The sequence below is a fragment of the Sceloporus occidentalis genome, unplaced genomic scaffold (genome assembly GCF_023333645.1).
Source record: "Sceloporus occidentalis isolate IW3139 unplaced genomic scaffold, rSceOcc1.0.p SCAF_2, whole genome shotgun sequence".
NCBI classification, from domain to species: Eukaryota; Metazoa; Chordata; class Lepidosauria; order Squamata; family Phrynosomatidae; genus Sceloporus; species Sceloporus occidentalis.
In genome coordinates this window covers 138458011-138479088 of record NW_028316982.1, presented here as the reverse complement: position 1 = coordinate 138479088, position 21078 = coordinate 138458011, and the positions used below count along the sequence as shown (strand labels likewise).

Here is a 21078-nt window from a genome sequence, read left to right as displayed (position 1 = left end):
TCTTCTTTGGGCCGGTGCCCAGGTGGGGTATTTAGGTATTTATACCCCGCCCTTCAGCCCTAATGGCTCTCAGGGCGGCTTACAATTATTTTTAATCAGACAGTTCCCTGCCCTCAGGCTTACAATCTAAAAGACACGACACAAAAGGAGAAGGGAATGGTGGAGGGAAAGGGGATGAGGTCCAGTGGTTCTTCTCTCCCTCTGAGGCCTGGACCAAGTCTGATGGATTGGAGGGAGGGCTCTTCCTTCTTACAGGCTAGTCCTGATGGAGCTGGACCTGCCTGGTAAACTCCCTCTCCCCAAAACACGCAGATGTGGGAGTTCGGCCATTTCTGTTTCTTTATATTTTTGGTAGTTCATGTGCCCCAGAGGACCTCACGGTAAAATATTGCCCTCAGACCCTCCAATTACCCTGTGTTAGAAGCAGTTCACCTTATTTGAAATGGACTCCATGCTGGCCTTTTCCCATATGCTCTAAGAACTGCTTCACTCAGGGCAACATTTCATGTTAGGGCGCAGTTCTGACTCTGTTTTTTCTTCGGTTAATTACTGTTGTGTGTTAGGGGAAGATGTAAAGGTTTTATCAGGACGGTGCTGTGAGATTTATTGGTTCTCTCCCTAGCCACAATCCAAGCAAAAATCACTTCCCATATTGTACCAATGGAAACTTTTATTCAAAGCCACATGAGGTGTTTTTAATTTGGATTAAGTCTGGAGAGGGAAGAGATAAACCTCCCTCTCCGTTTGTGAAGTGAAGTCCTATTAACTGAGATGTAGCTCCATGCTACTCATTAGGCAAATAAGTTTGACTCAAAGGGGTGGGGGTCAATTTCCTGGTCCTATTGAAACTTCTGAATTTTAAATTCCAAGAACTGGCAATCTTAACCCTTTCCAGAAGGAGTATTTCCCTCTATATGACCCTACAACAATTCTGCTCATTCCCTAGGCCTGGTGTATTTATATCCCTTCATAACCCACTGAAAATCAATAAACAGAATCAAGTTACAGGGATTTCTCATCTCACCTAGTGTCTTTTTCACTGAGCTTATGAATGTGTCTGTCTCTTATCTTTTGAAATTTGCATGAATCACATTTGCATGATAAGCTGTGTTCCACTGATAAGGCAAAAGCCCTCCAGATTTCCCAAATCTTATCAAACAAAGCAGCTTCGGAAATTGAATCTCATAACTGCTACCCAACGAAGAAATCTCAAGGCAGCTGCCCATTGTGTTTCTGATGATATATATCATCCTAAACCATTTTCTAACTCTAAGGTATTATTGTTAAAGCACCTCCATTTTCTATTTTCTTACTTCAGTTATGTTATACCAGTCCATCAGTCATAGGGAAATGTTCCATTACTTGCTGGCCATTCATTAATGGCCAAGAGTATGATAAATTACACTTTTATTTTGCAATGTCAGTCAAGTTTTATTTTCAAAAGAAAATACAAAAACAAAAATAAAATAAAAAACAAATGAATCCACACCCACACCACAACAAACTCATGCACAAGCACAATCTAATAGCTCCTGTTTGCCATAGGAGCACATTGTTATTTAAACTGACAAAAACCTTTACTGCTGTTGCTCTGTTTCAAACAACTTGGACTATGTGCACCACTCTCTTAGGTTTAGTGGGGACACTTTGTTAATGAATATTGCAGAGATAATTACAAATGTTTAAGCCATTTGCAGATTTATATACACTTTTTTAAAAAAAATAAAGCTAACAGTTTTGTATATTTTAAAATGAATCCAGCTCATATGTTGTGTGACTTCAAGTCATTTCTGACCCTTATAGTGACCTTAAGGCACATCTCTCATGGGGTTTCTTCATAGAATTTTTCAAAGGGGGCTTTCACTTGCTTTTCTCTGTGGCTTAGCTAAAGTTGCCAAGTGGGTTTCCATGGCTAAGTGAAGATTTGAACCCTAGTCCAACACTCAAAGCTCTACACCATGTCGATTCTCTTTTCCAGCACATATACTGTACAAATCTTTCAAAAATGCATGGGCTTCACAAAGTACCAGTGAAGAATTTGCTCTCATTAATATTTCTGTTAACAGTTATTGAACGCAACTTCATTGACTTAAATAAAAATGAGACCAGACACAAAAAAGTAGGTCAAATAAGGGCCAATAATAATATAAACCCTTAAATATATGCAATTTAACCTGGGAATGAGCAAAATGTGGAGTAACCTGATACAGATCCAGTTGAGGTCAGATATCAAACTGTGATCACCTCCTGAGCCTTCCCTTGGGTAAAACATCTGACCCCAAGGGCAATCCAATAATATGTGTTGCTCCCAGACAGCCATTTAATGGAAGGCAAACCCAGAGGACTCCCCTTCCAAGTTCCAGCACTTTATAAGAGAGAGAAAACCTGTTGGAACATGTGTCCTGACATGTGTCAGTAGCGCATGGCAGGGGGTTGTACTAGATGATCCTTGTGGTCTCTTCCAACTCTATAATTATTTGATTCTACGATTCTATGGTTCTACAGAAAACAGTATTTTCTGAGCAAGAAGAAGAAGCAGATAATAGAAATTTTCTGCACAATAAGCCTTGAACATAATCTTGAAAATTCTGTGGTTTTGAAGACTTTCTCACAGCAAGAAGATAATTGCTAACATTGCTTCCTTTGAGAAGACAATTAGGGAAGAATTGCATCACTATTCATAGCTTGCACAGCCTTTGCTTGTCCCTTGCTGCTGGGTCTGCAAATGGTCTGCTGATAATGTTGCTCTTTGGATTGGGAATTTAAAAAAAACCTAAGCAATTATTAAACAAAGCTGATTCCTTATTCATCCCACACACGTGTCTACAACTCCTGTGAAATTAAAAATGGGTTTTGTTGTTGTTTAAAAAGTTCACATTACACATAAAAGCTGGTGTCCTGATTGTTAGTCCCAACTAGAGTAAAGCTAATATGGAGAGTGAGGAAATCTGCCTTTTGTCACTCTTCTGAAATGGTGAGTAGGGCATGGGACCTTTCACTGTGTGTAGATGTTTTCCATGTAAGTTTAATCATGTGGAGATTATCTCCATATGGAGAAAACATACACACTCACCATCTCTAGCAATAGAACTAGAGATGGTGGAGATGAGAGATAGTACATTCCCTTCTATATATGTTGACTCAACATACTTCCCAAATGAGTTAATAGTCTGGTTTTGGCTTGTTTGTTTGTTTGTTTGTTTTGAGAAAAGACAGCTTAGAGCAGGGATCTGTCTGTGGACTGGTGCATAATTCTTTGCCTGCACTCAATTTTTCTCTGCTACAAATTACAACGTATTGAAAAAGTGAGAGTATACAAAACATGTCTCAGACTAACTGAGGAGGAAAAGGCATTTGAAGAAGAACAAAAGTGGCACTGGCTGAACATTCCTTCCCATAATGTTCTCAATGTTAAATCTGCCCTCAACCCTGCCCTTGCTTTGGTCTGAAGCTGCTTCACTTTTTTACCACATGTGGTAGTGGTAATATGTAGTTTACTCTGACACTTTGGCCTAGTACATACCGGCCCTGAAGGACTCCCTCATCAGGTGCAAGGGGCACCCCACCCACACACCCCTCGCACATGATGAGAGTGTCCTCACTACGTGGCACCGAATAGATGGTGCGTGCAGCGATGACATCACTGCTGCATGGCATCCAAATGGAGCTGCGCAGCAGCGACATGCTCACACCACCACAAGCTATTTGTGGCGGCACAAAAAGGTGCCACTTTTTAGAGGCCCTTTTATTTTTGCATAACAGCGCCACGCAATATGGTTGCTGCAGTGCTGCTATGCGGCAAAGAGAGGTGGCTCCCGGCCGCCTCTTCCTGGTGCTCTATACCACACCTTTGATTCATTACTTAGAATCAAAATTTAACTGGGGACAGTTTTGATTTCCTTTAATAACAGGGTTGGCAAATAGAGAACTCAGTGTTTATATTTCACATTCGCAGACATCAGTTAAATTGAATCAGACGAATGAATCAGTCTTTCCTAGGGAAAAAGGAATAGATTAAATATGATGAAAGCTTTGGATGACCATGTTGGTGTTGTATGATCTTTCCCATTATATTTTACTAGAAACACACAGGGGATTTTATTTTAGAACTCAATTGAATCTTCACTGTCTCTTCAAATGGACCAGAATTACTTTTCTGATTAGCTTCTCTCTCTCTCTCTGGGTATTTGTGAGTGTGTGCATGTGTGTGTGCTTGTGTGAGAGTGTGTTGAAATCTCCTGAGTGATTATTTTTGCAGGGCCAAATGTAGGTCAAATTTGTGCTGGTAGATCTTGTAACATTTAACTCCAAGTATAATGCAATTAGTCTTCAGGGCATTTGTTTAAGGCCCAGAGCATTAATAAACTGGAATTAGCAGTGGTAACCATAGTAACAAAGTCATGATTAATGATAGATAACTTGCCATGGAAACATGTCTTTAAAAGTACCCAGTTTACATCATTTTATCTCTTCTAAAAGCAAGAACAGAGCTTCAAAAATAAATGTGCCAAAAAATGGCTGACCATTAAGTATCAGAAGGACAAAAGCATTCAGTCTTGTTTCTTCCTTGTAATAACAGAGAATATTGTTATAGAAAATGATAGTACTTCTGAATTAAACTGTCCTATTATCAGTACATAGATAAGAAGTACAAAAGGCATGCCTTATTGGATTAAAGATGCCACAAGACTGTCCTTTTTGGTTAACAGCCTAAATTCCTCTGAAAGGGAAGAGCAAAAATAGATTAGGTAAGTAAACATATCCCTGTCTCAATTTTGTTGCCCTTCTCCAAATTCCACCTGCATTTTCCCTATCCTGGTTTAGTACTGCAAGACTTTGCTTGGGATTTTTCCTTGCATTTTATATGCATCTTTATGCATGCTTCTGAAGGGTGCATTTATTTACAAATGTGAATGTTGAAAACACTGAAAGGGCTACTTTTAGCAAGATGATTGAATCCAGATAAATTGTTTCTCCACCCTTAGGGCAGATGCGTGCGTGCAGCTTTGGTGCCCAGACACAGCTACATATATGTTCAGGCTAATTTTAGATATTCAGTCAGGTAGAAGTTTCCCTGTAGCATAATAGCCAATAAATAAGGTCCTTTCACCAGTTTACCTGACTCAAACATGACCCAAATTCTGTCATCTTGAACTCCAACACAAGCCAGCTAATCCACATAGGATGGAGGAAGGAAACATGTCTTGTACTGACCTCTTTTGAAAATGATTCCTTCTGGATTCCCAGATCTATGGGGCTGTACATATGGGTGGCTGGATGTCAGCCCTTCCCTTTCCCCCGGATTGGTGCCATAGCAACCACACACAGTGACACTGATCCGTTCCCTCTAGGGAGCAAAAAGAAGCTGCTCTAAGCAGCTTCCTGGAAGGGACAGCATAAGCACTGTGGCATGGAGTCATGATGCCCCTTCCATCCAGTGCCATTTGGGCACTGAACATGGCGTGCATCATCATGGTGCACGCTGTGTGGATGGGTGCATGCCATAACGACAAATGGGTAGTGTGGTAAGGGCTTGGAGCATGGGGACACTCAGCTCTCACTATGCCGTATGGATGGGCACGCACTATATGGCAGCCAGGTGGTGCGGTAAGGGCTTGGAGCATGGAAACACTCAGCTTTCACTGTGCATACAAGCAGGCGCTCTTTGCTGGTCTGTCGAGCCCCTATATTTCCTTTGCTGTACTATCATTTACTTTCTCATGTAACATATATTTTCTTTTATGTTGTAAGCCTGGGAATAAGAGAAGAATAATTACTATGTTTATACAATACCATGTCTTGTCAGGTACTTTATAAATAACAACTAAAATAATGATTTGGACTAGGAAAGACAGTCAGACTAGAATAGCATTATGACCCATCCCCATACACAAATAAGAAATTAAAAGCCTATGTATGTATTTAATGTCCCATCTTTCATGCCAGAACAAAAGCTATATGATGGCTACTGCTGTTCCTGCTGTTGTTGTGCACCTTCGAGTTGTTTTTTTTTTTTTTTTTTTTTTTTACTTATGATGGCCCTAAGGCAGCCTGTAGTAGTGAAGAAGAGGCCTCTGGAACAGCCCTTTTAGGTCCTGTGACTAGGTGAATAAAGAAAGAGGTTTTCCTTGTGGCTGGTCTGACTCACTTTTAAATCCTGTGACATGGAGGAGAAAATCTCAGGTTGGCCTTCCAGTTGTGGGACAGCCAGAGAACAACCCAGCTTTTGGGTATCCTTGGTGTTCACGTGTTTCACCCAGGGGAAGCTGAAGAAGAGGTCTGCAGATGGATTACCTGCTTCAGCTGCTCCCACACTAGATTGCTCCATTATATTTACAGCTCTCAAAAGAAACAATAAATAGAGTAGAAATAAATAAAAGTGGCCCATTTTACATCTCATTTTGTGTCTAGTCTCATTATTGCTGGTAACCTAAACAGAACAATTGTAAGCCACTCAAGCAAAGTGCCACACATAATGATGGACTATATTCTTCCTCATGATCTTAATACTGCCTTTGGCCATGGGAGTAATACATAACCATCATAATAACTAGGCACAAAGTACATTCATATACAGTACTGTCTACTTCTATATTCCTCAGGATTACAGTGTCAAGGTAGTTTTGAAAGAAATAGAAATGCATGTAGTTAAGAACATACAAAAATAGATTATAAACTATCTATCTATTGAATTAAAATCTGTTAAAAATCTGTTTGAAGGGAATTCTAGAATCTTGAAGTAACTTCAGAGAAGGTCCTAACTAAGGTCTAAAAACACTGCAGAAATAATTCATTTTGAGACCAATTTAACTGCCCTGGCTCAATGCTAGGGAATCCTGGGAACAGCTGTTTATTGTGGTATCAGACCTCTCTGACAGAGAAGGCTAAATGTCTCATAAAACCACAGTTCCCAGAATTCCCTAGCATTGAGCCAGGGCAGTTAAAGCAGCCTCAAACTGGATTATTTCTGCAGTGTGTTTTGGACCTAAGTATACCTATGAAGAGCTGGGCCGACCAACTCCTTTCACTAGTCTAGGTGCTAGTTTTCTGCCCTCACTTCCAAAAAAGGAAAAGTGAGAGAGAGAGAGAGAGAGAGAGAGAGAGAGAGAGAGAGAATAGTGAAAACCTGGATTCTGAAGAACTACTGCTCTAAAGCAAGATACTTCGACAATGTGTGTCTTATGTAAAGGCAGGCTTGCTCTTCCAAGTACACTAGCCTGCTCTAAAATAATGGGTACATTCCCCAGATGTTGTGTTTTAAATCAATATTACTTTAAAATATGTCTCCCTGTGCTGTATGTGTGTGCTTGCTGTTTTTATCTTTTGCAGATTCAGTAGCAATGGATGGGAGTGATTATGATTAAGCAGACATAAAGATTGCACCCAACAGACTTTACTGCAATATTTACCATTTTAAAGGTTCTCCACAGTTTTCTGTTGTTATCTTACTGTCTCCCCCATTTCAAAATGTGAAGAAAAAAGAGTATTCTCCAAATTATCCTTTATTAAAAATAAACTATAGTCAACAATGCTGCAGTCAAGATAGTCATTATCTGTTCTCTCTACAGAATGGAATTTTCTAAAAGAAATCACTTCTGATCATCTCATATCTAAATTTGCTGCCAAGAAAAGGAGGGGAAAAAAAGATGTGACAGTTCTTAACAGTAACCTGAAAATAGTTTATTATTAAATGTAAACACTTTGTTTCACTATGTTGACACTAATATTAGCTAAGAAAGCACAAAAAGAGGATTCTGTGTACAGAAGGACTGTAGGAGTACAATTCTAGTGAATTAAGTACACTCTTTTTGTGTCTTTCAATTATAGAGACAAGCCATAAAATCTTTATATCTGCTACAAATATCAAGCAGGTTTTTTAAAAAAAGGATTATATTTATTCTTCACCTCCTCAACAATGTCAGGAGAATTTATAATAAGTGGAATGGTTGGGAGTAACATGACCATAAGGCCTTAATGTTGTTGTTGTTATTATTAACTTCTCTCATGTTAACCCAGATTCATGGTGACTCTGTTGATGCAGCATCTCCAAGATTCTGGGACTGCTCATTATTTGTTTAACTGTTTCTTTGAGGGTTTTCCCTATTCCTTTTCAGGGCCCCTGACACCAAGTTTTAGCTAACAACTTAAAGTCCATCAGTGGGATGGAATATATTGTTAGGCAAAAGATTGATAAGAAAGTGGCTGACGGTTGTGTTCTGAGCCCCTTTTCTTCATCTCCTACCTCTAATTTGAGATTTTCCCCATTTGGTGTTCCGAAAAAAGTGACAGGTGAGTTCCATATTATCCATGATTTGTCTTATCTGCACAGTCAGTCAGTTAATGACGCTATCCCCCATGAATTGTGTAACGTTTGTCACACTTCATTTGACACTGCTGTTTTTCAAGTTAGGAGTTTGGTATGGGGGCTGAGTTAGCCAAATGTGATATTAAGTCTGCTTTTCGTTTGTTGCCAGTTTATCCTTTGAATTTTGAATTGTCAGATTTCAGGTTTGATGGCCAGTCCTACATGGACTGTGCTCTCCCAATGGGCTGATCTGTTTCCTGTGAAGCCTTTGAGATATTCAGCACTTTTATTGAGTGGGCCCTTAATTCGAGGAATGGTCATAAGGGAGTTGTCCATTATCTAGATGATTTCATGCTTATTGGGTTATCTGGTTCAGGAGTTTGTTCATTTTCACTCAAATTTTCAGGCCTTAGCTTAATGAATTGGGTGTTCCATTGGTGTCTGAAAAAACAAACAAACAAACAAACAAACAAAAACAAAGGTCCAACTACAAGATTGGAATTCTTAGGGATATCTATATCTTAGGTCCAGATGGCGAAAGGATGCCCTTGTCATGTGCAAGGGGCGGTGCTTCTAGACACCCCTCACCCCTTGTACGTGATAAGGGCATCAAAATGGCGGCACCCTGTACAGATGGGCACCGCCATTGTTACCTGCTGGACACATAGCGTCCACACGTTACGGTGCCATTCTGACATTGCAAGTGCGATGTCGTAATGGCATTGCAAGAAGAACCCGCTTTTCACGGGTTCTTTTTGGTCCGCGGGGAAGTCCTGTGGTCTGGAGGCTGTGGCTTCCCCGCAGACCAAAACTAGGTGCCGGGAGACTGTCCTTTTTGGATGGTGTGTCCCACGCCATAGACTCCTGGATTACAAGGTGGCCAACCTGCATGACAGGGTTCAGCAATTCCTTTTGTGGTTTCAGGAACTCCTTAGCCATTTAAATTTTGCCTGTAGGTTAGTTGTCCTGGAGCAAACATTTTTGAGGTGTCTTTGTGATGAAATCTGTGGATTTGGTAAGCCACACCATAGGATCAGAGTTACATTAGCTTAAAAGAAGATGTTTTGGTCTGGTCTCGGTTTTTGGCTCACTTTAATGGAATTTCATTTTGGCATGATGAACTCAAGCTCTATGATGTGCTGCAAGTATCACCTGATGCAGCAGGCTCAGTGGATCTTGGGGTTTATTTTAATGGCTGTTGGTGTGCCTATTCCTGGCCTCAGGAGTGGATCCAGGGTGGATTAACTTCTGACCTTACTTTTCTCAAGTTTTTCCCCCATTTTGATTGTGGTTACCATATGGGCTAAAGAGTTTGTCAATTCCTCTATGCACTTTTGGTGCAATTACTTGGCAGCTGTACATGACACCAATGCTTTGACATCGAAATCTCCAAGGATTATGTGTCTTGTCCCAGCATTTACATCGCAATGCTTATGTTTTAATATCCTGTTTAAGGCTTTGCATGTTCCAGGTATCAATAATTCCATTCCAGATGCTCTTCCAGATGGATCGCTTCAGGAAATTGCCCCCTGGAGCAGCTCAGAAGGCAGAACCGATGCCCAAAGCTTTTGGAGCCTTGGCAGCATGAGGTTACATGGGCTCTTAGTCATCGCCAGTACAAAGAAGAGTTATCTTAGATCAATTCAAGAGTTCCTCAACTTTCGAGTTGTTCACCAGTTGGGGGAGGTTCTACTTATTCCAGTTCCTCATCAGTTTTGGGCCGTTATTTCCAGGGTGTTGGCTACTATGGGCTTAGCAAATGTCCGCTTTGAGACCCACTCTTTTCGGATTGGCACGGCTGCCTCCATAAAAAAACTGAATTCTTTATTACGGTCAAAGACCAGCATCAGTATAAAATATAACATAAAAATAAAATAATACACATAAAAAAATTGCTTGGGATAAAAATCTGCCAACTAAAAATGTAAATAATTCATTTCCGTTACATTTAAGATAGCTTCATTTAAAATAAAATAAAATAAAATAGAAATAAATCTTTATGGGTTTTCACCCTTAAGATAGAAATAGTAAAGGTAGAATAGCAATATCAGATTTTAACCAGACATACAGTATCAGACATGACACAATATTATGTGTTTAACTTGATCAGTTGTTCTTTTCTTACAAGTGATTGCTAGTGCAGAAAATTGTGCCACTTTATAAGTTATATGTGAGTTCCAGTCTGATAACAGGTAATTTCAATAAAAAGCTTCAGATCTCCCAAGTACGTTCAAGAGTATAGGACTGATCAAATCTCTGCGAGCAGTGTCATAAAAAGGGCAATGTAACAATACGTGTCCAACATTTTCTATATCTCCTGAGTTACAGCAGCATGTTTGCTCGTGAACAGGAGTCTTACTAAATTTACCCTCCAGTAATGCTGATGGAAGAATGTTTAATCTAGCCAGTGCAAAAGCTATCCCCCCTCGTTTAGCAGATAGGCCAATAACTGTGCTATTATACGCCGATGATCTGGTGCTTCTATCGCAGACAAGAATAGGCCTGAGACGCCTCTTAAGCGCTCTTGCCACCTACTGTAAAGATGAACTGTTGACTATAAACTACAACAAAACAAAGGTTACGGTATTTAATAAGAAAAAGATCAAACATAAATGGCAGATCGATGGCCATCAAATAGATCAGGTTACCTCACACAAATACTTAGGGATAACCTTCCAGCCAACAGGATCATGGAATCTGCAAACAAAGCATGCCATCGCAAGTACCCAAAGAAGTACCAAAGCACTTCTTTCCTTTTTCTGTTCTAAAGGTGGCCGATATGTCCCCGCAGCCATCCATGTATTTGTCAGCAAAATAATTTCCCAGATGCTGTATGGCTGTCAGGCTGCCTCCATAGGCTTTCAACTGAATGCCATCAAACAAATTGGTTGCTGGAGGTCTTCTGCATACCACAGATATATTTGAAGATTACTTTGTTAATTGGTTGTTTCTTGTCTTTCAGATCCCTGCCTTTGGCTGTCAAGAATTCGAGTACTACTGTGTGGCCACAGCATGATCTACTGGGCTGCCTGGCAAGCAAGAATGAGCCACTTTGGTACTTACTTAGGCCTTGGTGATGTTGCTTGTTGTAGAGAATAGGCAGATTAGGCTAGGCTAGCAATAGCCAATCATGAGCCATCTGTCATCAGCCAATAGAATGCTGGCTGAACGGAGATGAAATGTCTGTTAGTGGCAGTTAGAAGTTAGGTAGGGCTTGGTTTTCAGTTAGATAGGGGTTTGCTGAGTCCAGTGAGGGATGTTTTATTTGAGGGTTCCAGATAGGGACTGAGCCTAAAGTCCAGTAGTAGGGGCTTATAACCTAATAGATGCTCCAAGTGAAGTAGTTATAGTGAGGAAATAACCTGCAGGTTAGAGTTAGCCTGAGTGGCAGGTTTAGTTGTTAGGCTTAGGATACTAAATAGGAGAAGGATAGTGTGAGTGTCCTTGAAAACTGTAACATGGATACTCTGTGGAGAGTTGTTAAGAAAACTGAAATTGCCTAAGTTAAAACTAAGAAAACAACCTTGCCAACTGAAATAAGTAACAAGTGCCTGAAACGACAAATACTTTATATACATTTATTCAAGTAACATTTTGTTGGAACATTTATATAATAAAGTTTGGCTCTTATTTTATTAAAAGCTTGTCTGAAATTTGAATTCTATCCACGTCACCATTACAAGGCCTTTTGCAACAGAAATTTTTAAAAGGGTGGGTCTGTCATAATTTGGGGACCGCAGTGGGGAAGAAGGCCCAGCATGCTGTCTTCCAGAAAAATATAGTAGATTCACCTGAAAAAAATACAAAATACACAATGCTACCTTAACACATTGTTGTTTGGTGCTGGTGGTTGTGATTCTATAGAATATGTAGGTGTATGCACCTAACTCACACATGGAAAGAACCAGTTCTTTCAGCTCTCTAATAGGACAACAGCTGAATCTGTCAATTCTCTAAATGTCTAAAGTATTTCTGGAATAATCCCAAGTGACAATCTGAAGAGAGAAGGGAATCTATAATAGAAATGTATCTGTCTTGAATTAATAGTATTTGTTAGGTACATTCATTTTACAAATAGAACTGTCTGTGGAGTGCATCTCTTTATCAGCTTTGCCTATTTGAATATATGAATGCATATAAGAGATGGATATTGGCAGTTAACAAGTCTATATCTTTCACAAACAAAGCAATCAAAAAAGGTTAATTGTTAGATACTCAGTGTGTTGGCTATACTCTACAACCATAATACTTAAGCTTGGAAATAATAACATACCCCACTGAAAATAATACTGCCACAACCTGTTCCCAGAAGCCTTCTCCTTTTGAGGTAGACTATCCTTGCCTTAAGCTCTGGTTAGCGAATGCAAGTTGGATCAGCAATTTATACCAAAGAATGATCAGTCCAGTCATTAATCATCATCGCTTACTACAACCCCTTTTCATTAAATCACACAAATTTAGTCACAGCTCTTAGTGTATTGGTTCCAGTCCTTCTAGAATGGCATAGGCATAATCTCATCAAAGGTAAGCATTTTAATCCAATTAATTTCTGTGGCAGAAAGTTCAAGTGTGAGCACAGGAAAGTGAAATCAGTGGGATGTAATTGTGAGTGGACTGTGTCCACTAAAAAAAAAAAAACAACCTCAAAAACTAGCGAATGGCACTTTCTAGCTACAGAATACTTGCAAATTAAAGAGAATACTTTTATTTTGCTCTCCATTAGATAGGCTTTGCTCTTGTCATGAACCTTGCTTTCCGAGCACTAATCATGTTTTACCTGTAATTCAGCTTCTTGAAGCATTGAAGAGACCCAAGTCCATCACTCTCATAACAAGGAAAAACAGGTACGTTTCTACATTGCCCCTCCTCTTGTAAAGTATTTTAATCACATGCTTCAGCAGTCATAATTACTTTTGTGACCTTCTTAATTTAACAGATTTGACTTCCTCTAGTTGTAATTTTACAGGAATAATTGGATAACTAGGCATTGCATGTACCTAAACAAATTAGTTTTTTTAAACCATGATTATTCACAGTTCATTAGACAAAAGCTGCATTGCATTATTCATTGCAATCATGACTCTAGGATGTCATCCAAAATTAATATTATTATCAGTTTTGTTAAGATGATCTGAATGGCTGAGAGCTGCACACATGTAAAGAACATTTGAAAGCATATGCAATATTTTTCTTCAAATCTAATTAAGATTTCAAAAATCAATATCCATATGATTATCAGCATCATAATCAATGGGTAATGGACACAGATGAACATTCATTAAGTGATTTTGTAGCAGAAAGCCAGTCATATCTATTGCCCTACCAAGTGTTGAGGAACATACTGCCACTCACCTCCTCACCTTGTTTTCTCATTGGATCCAGAATGGTGATTTTAAAAAGTCAATTTTGGGCCAATGAATGAAGATGACCATCTTATGAAGGGTTTATATGCAGTATGTGTGTGGGTTGGTGGTGGTTTAACTACTAAATAAAATAGATGTCACCTCACTCAATGTTATAAGCCATCAGTGTCCTCTGTAGAAGCAAGCAAATCTCCTTGGTCATTATTTAAGCCATTTCATATCTACAATAAAATCCATAATCCACAAAAAGCTTTACTGGTCAACTAAATTGCACAAAATACATCACACAAGTGTTTGAAACTCCACTGCCTCATTCATCAAGAAAAAGATGTTAAAAAATTATACAGGAAAAGAAAAGTGGTGATGGTGGCATCACAAGCCTACATTTTGTATCAGATGTTTCTTCTGTTGCTGCTCTCTTGTTGTTCTGCAGGGATCTCAATGCAAGCAAAGGCCACTATGGGGATGTTCCCACTAGGGGAAACCCTGCGTTCTGAATCGAATCCAAGGAGTGGCGTTCCTATTAAGATCTGATTTAAACCTAGAACGGTTCTAGAGCAACCCGCAATCGTCCCCACTACAAATCGAATCATAGAGCGGTATAAAATTTTGAATCGAGTTTTCGTCATTTAACACGCGTTAAAAAAATACAAGGGTCTGACCTTCGTTTTTCCCTTGATTCGAGTTAGGAACCGGAGCATTTAAATAGGAACGACAGCCTTTGAAATCAGGTTAGATGGATGGGAGGAGCGGAGTGCGATGGGGCTGGCCTTGGGGGAGTTGCCCTTTCTGTCCCCATCCATCGTGGCTGTCGCCATTTTTGCTTCCCTCACCCCTTTGTCCGCTGTGGTCTTTCAATAAGAGATAAGGATTATTTTTATTTTTTATTTTAATGGTTTACAGGCGCTTAATCTCTTCAGCGCTTTAAGCGCCTGAAGTCCCGGCTGCTCAAGCGCCTGCATCTGCCAAAGGACTACAAGGCTTCCCCCGGTGGATTGCAACCTCCCCTCTGTGTGGGGAGAGCCCATTTCTAACAGAGGAGAGGTAGGAAGGCAAGCCTCCTCTCGAAGAGGCATTCCCTGCCCGCTTGGGCTCTGATCTCACCCAGGCAGGGAAGGGAAGGCTCCTCACGAGGAGGCATCTGATCTCGCCCAGGCAGGGAAGGGCTCTGATCAATGGGGGGAGGGGAATAGAGCCTTTCTCCCTCTCTTTCTCAAACGGAATCTGCCTTCTCCTCCAACCCTGGAAAGAGAATCTTTGGGAAGAGTGCTCCCTCCCTGCTTTTCCAGCAGCCTCCTTCATTGATCTCTGTGCTCTCTGAAGGGATTCTCCCTGGCTGTCTTGGGAGACATGAAGAGGGGATGCTGTCCTGCAAAACCCATCCCATAGTTCCTCTGGAAACAGCTTGGGTTCCCCAAATTCGCTTTGCCAGAAGCCTCTGCCATTGATCTCTGTGCTCTCTGAAGGGATTCTCCCTGGCTGTCTTGGGACGTCTCTTGCTCTTGCTTTATTTGGCTTTCACTCTCTCCTCTCTCTTAGGTCTGCAGCCTCTTGACGCTGGGATCGTTCTCTTTTCCCCTTTTCTGTCTTGTGTCTGTATCCCACTTAAACTGACTGCCTTCTCCTCCTTGATCCCATTTTCCAACCCTGGGCTTTGAGTCTCTACCCACTGAAACACACTGCCTTCTCCTCCTTAATCCAATTTGGCAAACACACACACACACACACACTACAGACAGACAGACAGACAGACAGACAGACAGACAGACGATTATATATGAATACTCACACACACACATGCATATATATATAAATGCATACACACACAAACATAGGTATATATACACATATATATTTGTGTGTGTGTTTGCACACATATATATATATATGCATATGAGTGTGTGTGTGTGTGTGTGTGTGTGTATAAGGTAATTATAAAGTAACAAGTTTTTGAATTTGTGAAAAAACCCTCATCTGTAGTTCCAAACCCACTGTAGAAATAATACAGTTTGAGACCCCTTAACCTGCCCTGGCTCAGTACTAAGGAATTATGGGAACTGTTGTGTTTGTGAGACATTTATCTTCCTCTGCCAGAGAGTGCTGGTGCCATAATAAACTACCATTCCCAGGATTCCCTAGCACTGAGTTATGGCAGTTAATATGGGGAGACGCAGAAGAGGACGTTTGAGCGATGAAGCGCCTTCATTGGTCCATTTGGGAAAAAAACCGCCAAAAATACATCGATTCACAAACTGTCAATGAAATGGAAACGATGCCAAAAGTTAAATCACTTCCAAATATTCCGGATTAACGTTACGTCATTCTGACGTACTATTGATTGACAGCTCCAAATAAGGTATGGAGGAGAAGAATCGCTTTATTTAAACACCGAATTCATGACAAGTAGGAACGCTACCAGGTAAAAACTTCAATTTAAATAACCAGATGGGAACGAAGATTGATGCGATTCGGAACGCGAGATAAGACCAGGGTTATTTTGAATCGGTTTTATTAAAAACGTTGTATTTTAAATCGTTTCAAATCTTAAGTGAGAACACCCTCTATCTTTCTTGGATGCAGATTAAGGACAAAGGGCAATAGAAGACAGTTAACAAAAATTTCAACTCTGTTAGCAACAGAAAAATAGCTTCTTTTGAGATCCAGGTTTTCCTATCCAAAACTAACTGTTCCTTTCTTAGGCAGAGAATATTGAATTTCTACCCCTGAATTTATTACATATGTTACAGAAAAAGGTGATAAGTAAGAATAAAGTTCCCCCATGTTAAAGGTGGCTATGATTCTCCACCAGAAAGACACATATATCATGAAAAATTATTTAAAATATGTGATACTGCATTTCTAAATTAATGTCTGTATTACTATATATTTATTTCTACACACATGTAAAACCCAGCTTTCCCTCTTCATAAAATAAGACCTCCTGAAACATGAATAACTGTGGTTGCAGGCTTGTCATAGTTCTAGACTAACTTCTTTTATCTGCTGTTTGCACTATGGGCAACATGTTGTTATCACATCAAAAGATATAAATAAATTTTCCAGCAGCTTTGAGACGGACAAAAAGAAATTGCTAGTATAAGATTTCATGGACTCTATACTACTACTGGTTACATAGAGCTAACTCAGAAATGAAGTATATTTACTAAATGCACAAAAGCACATTGTGCTCATATTATTATTGTTATTATTATTAGGTAATGGACTGCCCTCACAAAGTTCCTGATATTAAAGGATTTTCAGAAGAAGACAAAGAAAAAGAAGTGGAAGGGGGGGGGAGGAGGAAAAGAAAAAAAGAAAAAAATAAAGTTTTTATTCATAAAGCAAAATAAAGGGCAAATTTGCAATATAAATTACTGATAGCTTTCCTTGTGCTTCAGAATTCAACTAAAATGCAGGTGTGAACTGGTAAGAAAAGAGTGGGAAAGGAATCAGCATTTGAACAATTAAAATGATGGGACTGGAAAAGAGATAAGAAATCTAGAGGTGGGAACTTAGCATTCTCTCATTCTTTATTATCTGTCCAAAGTCACACTGAACAGCATGTGGAGGAAGGGTCCTTAGCATCAGGATGAATATAAAACAAGGCAGGAAAATTGAGTAATCATACAATAAAGGCAATCAGTGAGGGAGGAGAGGATGCAGAGATGGGTGCCCATATTTTGGAGTTCAGGATGAGGATATGTATACAAGTAGAACTGTTTCTGGAAATCAGCTATGTAAAGAGTATTTGCAAATTCTCTTATCCTTGTTGCAATAAGTGTGGCTGGCTGAATCACGAGTCTGGCCAGTTTGCAGTGTGGGGGGTTCTGGGAGCTGACACGGCTCCTGGCTGCAGCCCCTGGCACCTGGGACCGTGGGAAGGTGCACCTTCCAGCTCTGGAAAATACTACAACTCCTAGCATACTCCAGGAGTCAAAAGTGGGCCCTGATTGGTCCAGCTACCAAAAGGGGCAGGACTTCCAGCCTCCCATTGCTTGGATTGGCTGGAATGGGCAGGACTTCCAGCCCCATGCTGATTGGTCTGGAGGTGTATATAAGGCCACATGGGTGATTGGAGGATGCCATTCTTTCTTGGATCTCTGTGACAGCAACTTCTGCCAGAGCTCCAAGCCAGGAAGGTGGGCAGCAGCAGGAGCAGCTGTGACATACTCCACACCACAATCTACTCCCATTCTGGTCTTTAACATACAGTAGTGTGTGTTTGTGTTTTGAACACTCAGGCCAAGCAATTTTTTCAAACAATAATAAATGTTTATTTGAATAACAGAAGTATATTAAGTACCTTTGAGGTACAGTTGTTGTTGTATCTTGACTTGGAAAATTAGTTACAGATATCTCACTACACTCTCACTCTCAGTAGTAAACCAAAGTCAGCCAGTCAGGCTATGATATCCCACAGGATATTAATCAACCAAGACCCCTCTTCCAGAGTCTGGCTAACCCTGAGTCTCTCACTACAAGACTCTCACTTGGACTACTGTCCCTTCTTGAGACCACTAGACCCTCTCTTGGTCTGTAATCAAAACCTCCTCTGCCAAATTATTGTTCCCACAGGAACTGCTGGAACACAGTCCTCTCTTGGATTCTACTGTTCCCCAACTGAACACTAGCTTCATCCCTCAGGATTCCAAACCCCAGCTGACTAAAAACCAACTGCCAAGTGGAATCTTCAAACTCCTCAGCCAGCACCTGATTGGCTTAGGGTCTCTGGCTTATGATTGGCTGGCTTGTGAGTCAGTTCATCACAGCAGCATGGCACCGGAACTGGTAAAGGGGGTTAACAGAGCACCAAAGGGACCTGGGGCCTTGGGGCCACCAGATCTCCCCCCCAGTAGGGCATTGGCCCAACCATCCTTCGGTGCCACGTTCTGCTGCCTGGACCAGGGAGCCCCATTGCTGGCATCCAGAGGACCAGGTCACTGGGTGGGCCTGCCTGCCTGGCAGCAACCTGCAGCCCACACTGGGAGGCCATGTGGGCCCCAGCTTCAACTGCGGGGGCCGTTGGAACTTCCCCTCTAGCATAAGCTTTCCTCTCAAAGGCATTTTGCCTGTGACCCTGCCTACAACATGCCCCCTAAATGGACTCAGCAGGAGGCATGGCCTTTAAAGCCCACTACCAGGAGCTGGACAGGCAACCCAATAAATCCTCAGCTGAACTGGCCCCTGGAGGAAGGCAGAAGTACCCCACAGCCACGGCACCACCCTTGCATGCCCAGGAGGCAACACCACCACTGAGCGAGGACATGCTGGTAGGCATCATATGTACCCTCTCTGCCTTGTTTGAACAAGTGGGATGCCTGGGAGCCCAGCACACTTTTGGGGTGAACTCAGTGGTAGCCTCCACAAATTCTGCCCAAGTGGAGAACTGAGAGCAAGTTCTGGAGGAGGATCATAGAATCAACGACAGACTCACTGGATGGACCTCCAGCAGCAGCAGCACATATAACTGCTGTTTCAAAAATAGTTTGACATCCAGGGCATCCTCCTCTACCAACAGGTGGAAGAAACTGTAGAGAAAAGTCAGACTAGACTAGGCTAGCAACAGCCAATCACAAGCCAGCTGTTGTCAGCCAATGGAATTCTGTCTGATGAAATTTCTGTTAGTGGCAGTTAGAATGTTAGATAGGGCTTGGTTTTCAGTTAGATAGGGGTTTGTTGAGTCCAGTGAGAGACGTTTTATTTGAGGGGTCCAGGAAAAATCTAAGGTTAAAGTCCAGAGTTGAGGAGCTTGTAACCGAATAGATACTCCAAGTGAGGGAGTTATTATAAGGAAATAACCTGTGGGCCATAGCTAGCCTGAGTAGGAAGATTATTGGATAGACCTAGTGAAGCTAAGCAGGGAAATAGACAGCGTGAGTGTCCTTGAAAACTGTAATAGTGATGCTTTGTGGAGAGTTATTAAGGAAATTGAAATTGTAACAAAGTTATAACTGAGAAAGAAGACTTGCTAACTGAAGTAAGGAACACAAGTGCCATAAATATTACTTTATTTACATTTATTCAATAAACCTTTGTTTGAAACATCTGTTCAATAAAGTTTTGGTCTTATTTTAGTAAAAGCTAGTCTGCATTTTGAATTACATCCATGTTACCATTACAAAGCCTTTTGAAATACAGATTTTTCTTAAAGGGTCTGTTTAATTTGGGGACAGCAGTAGGGAAAGAAGCCCAGAGTGCTGTCATCCAGGAAAATATAGTAGTTATTAGAGAAGTGTGCATCACATAGTGTTAGTTTGGTGGCAGTGGTGGGGTAAAAAGGCTGAGGGTACTGTCACTGAAGAAACTCAGAATAAGAAAATAAAGTGATAGTAACAGAAATGAAAAAGGAGGAAAGGTGGCAAAAAGAAGAAGAATTCTTGGGACAGGGATAGCCAGGGAAGAAGGGGCAGGTATGGTGAGTCCTCTGATTATGAGCCTGGGACAGAGGACTACTGGAGGGATGGAGCCAATGTCCCCAGCCTTCTGTGCTGGACCATTAGGCACAAGACTCAACTTCCATGACTCAGGGGAGTGTGGGAGGAGCAGGAGGCTGCGGCCTTTACAATTTTTAATGATGATGAGGACTCCCCCCTCCTAGAATTCATATGTCAACACACACACACACACACACACACACACACCAGGGACAAAATCCTTTGAGGTTACTTTGTGGATGTTTTCGCATTGCTCAAGCCTGAGGGGGAGGAGAACCGTTCACCCAGGTCTGGGGAAAAAGTGAAGTCTGGAATCGAAGGCTGATCTTGCAGATTGTTCCTTCTCCAACTGCCTTGTGTGTTATTATGTTTTTATGCTGATGGTCCAAATGGTATACTTTGAAATGGGCTGACATCTCTCCAATCACCTGGCCAGTGTTCTCATGGCATGGTCTCTGGTGGGCAAGGCAGCAGCTACAGAGTATGACACCACCTTCTGAAAGAGGGTGTCACAGAGAAGCAGAGCTATAAAATCTGCCTTGTCCTCATAGGCCTACACATAAATGGAAAGGGGAATTCCTCCAAGCTGAAGCCTGGGCTGGAATGAGGGACTCCTACAGACTGGTGTGCTGGGAGTTCAACTTGGGAAAATGTGTCCACACCCAGTGCAGGTTTGAGCATAGTTTTGAGCTTTGTCTTGGCCTGCATGCCAAGCTGGCTTGCAGCTACCCCGCTGGTCTCCTATCAGCCCTTTTGAGTAAGATGACCCAACCTGCATAAGGATGAAACTCCCCTCGCTCAGTTTCAGTTAATGGTGGTATTAAGATTAGCTTCAGTACATCAGGATGCCAGCAGCAGAGTTCCGAGGACACCCCTTCTGCATCAGGGCTGCTACCACCACTGAGGAATTGAGCCTTGCTACTGAAGACATTAAACGACTGGGCAGGTGGAAAGACATGGCCTACAGGGCTATGTT

General features: G+C 41.2%; 1 long non-coding RNA gene across 1 annotated transcript; it reads left to right on the top strand.

The window, feature by feature from the left end:
• The first annotated feature begins 12382 nt into the window (after nt 1-12382).
• Nucleotides 12383-16955, top strand: LOC149319081 (uncharacterized). The gene is made up of 3 exons (XR_016279841.1): nt 12383-12829; nt 13094-13149; nt 16884-16955. It is a non-coding gene; the product is annotated as an uncharacterized LOC149319081 (long non-coding RNA).
• The last annotated feature ends 4123 nt before the right edge of the window (nt 16956-21078 follow it).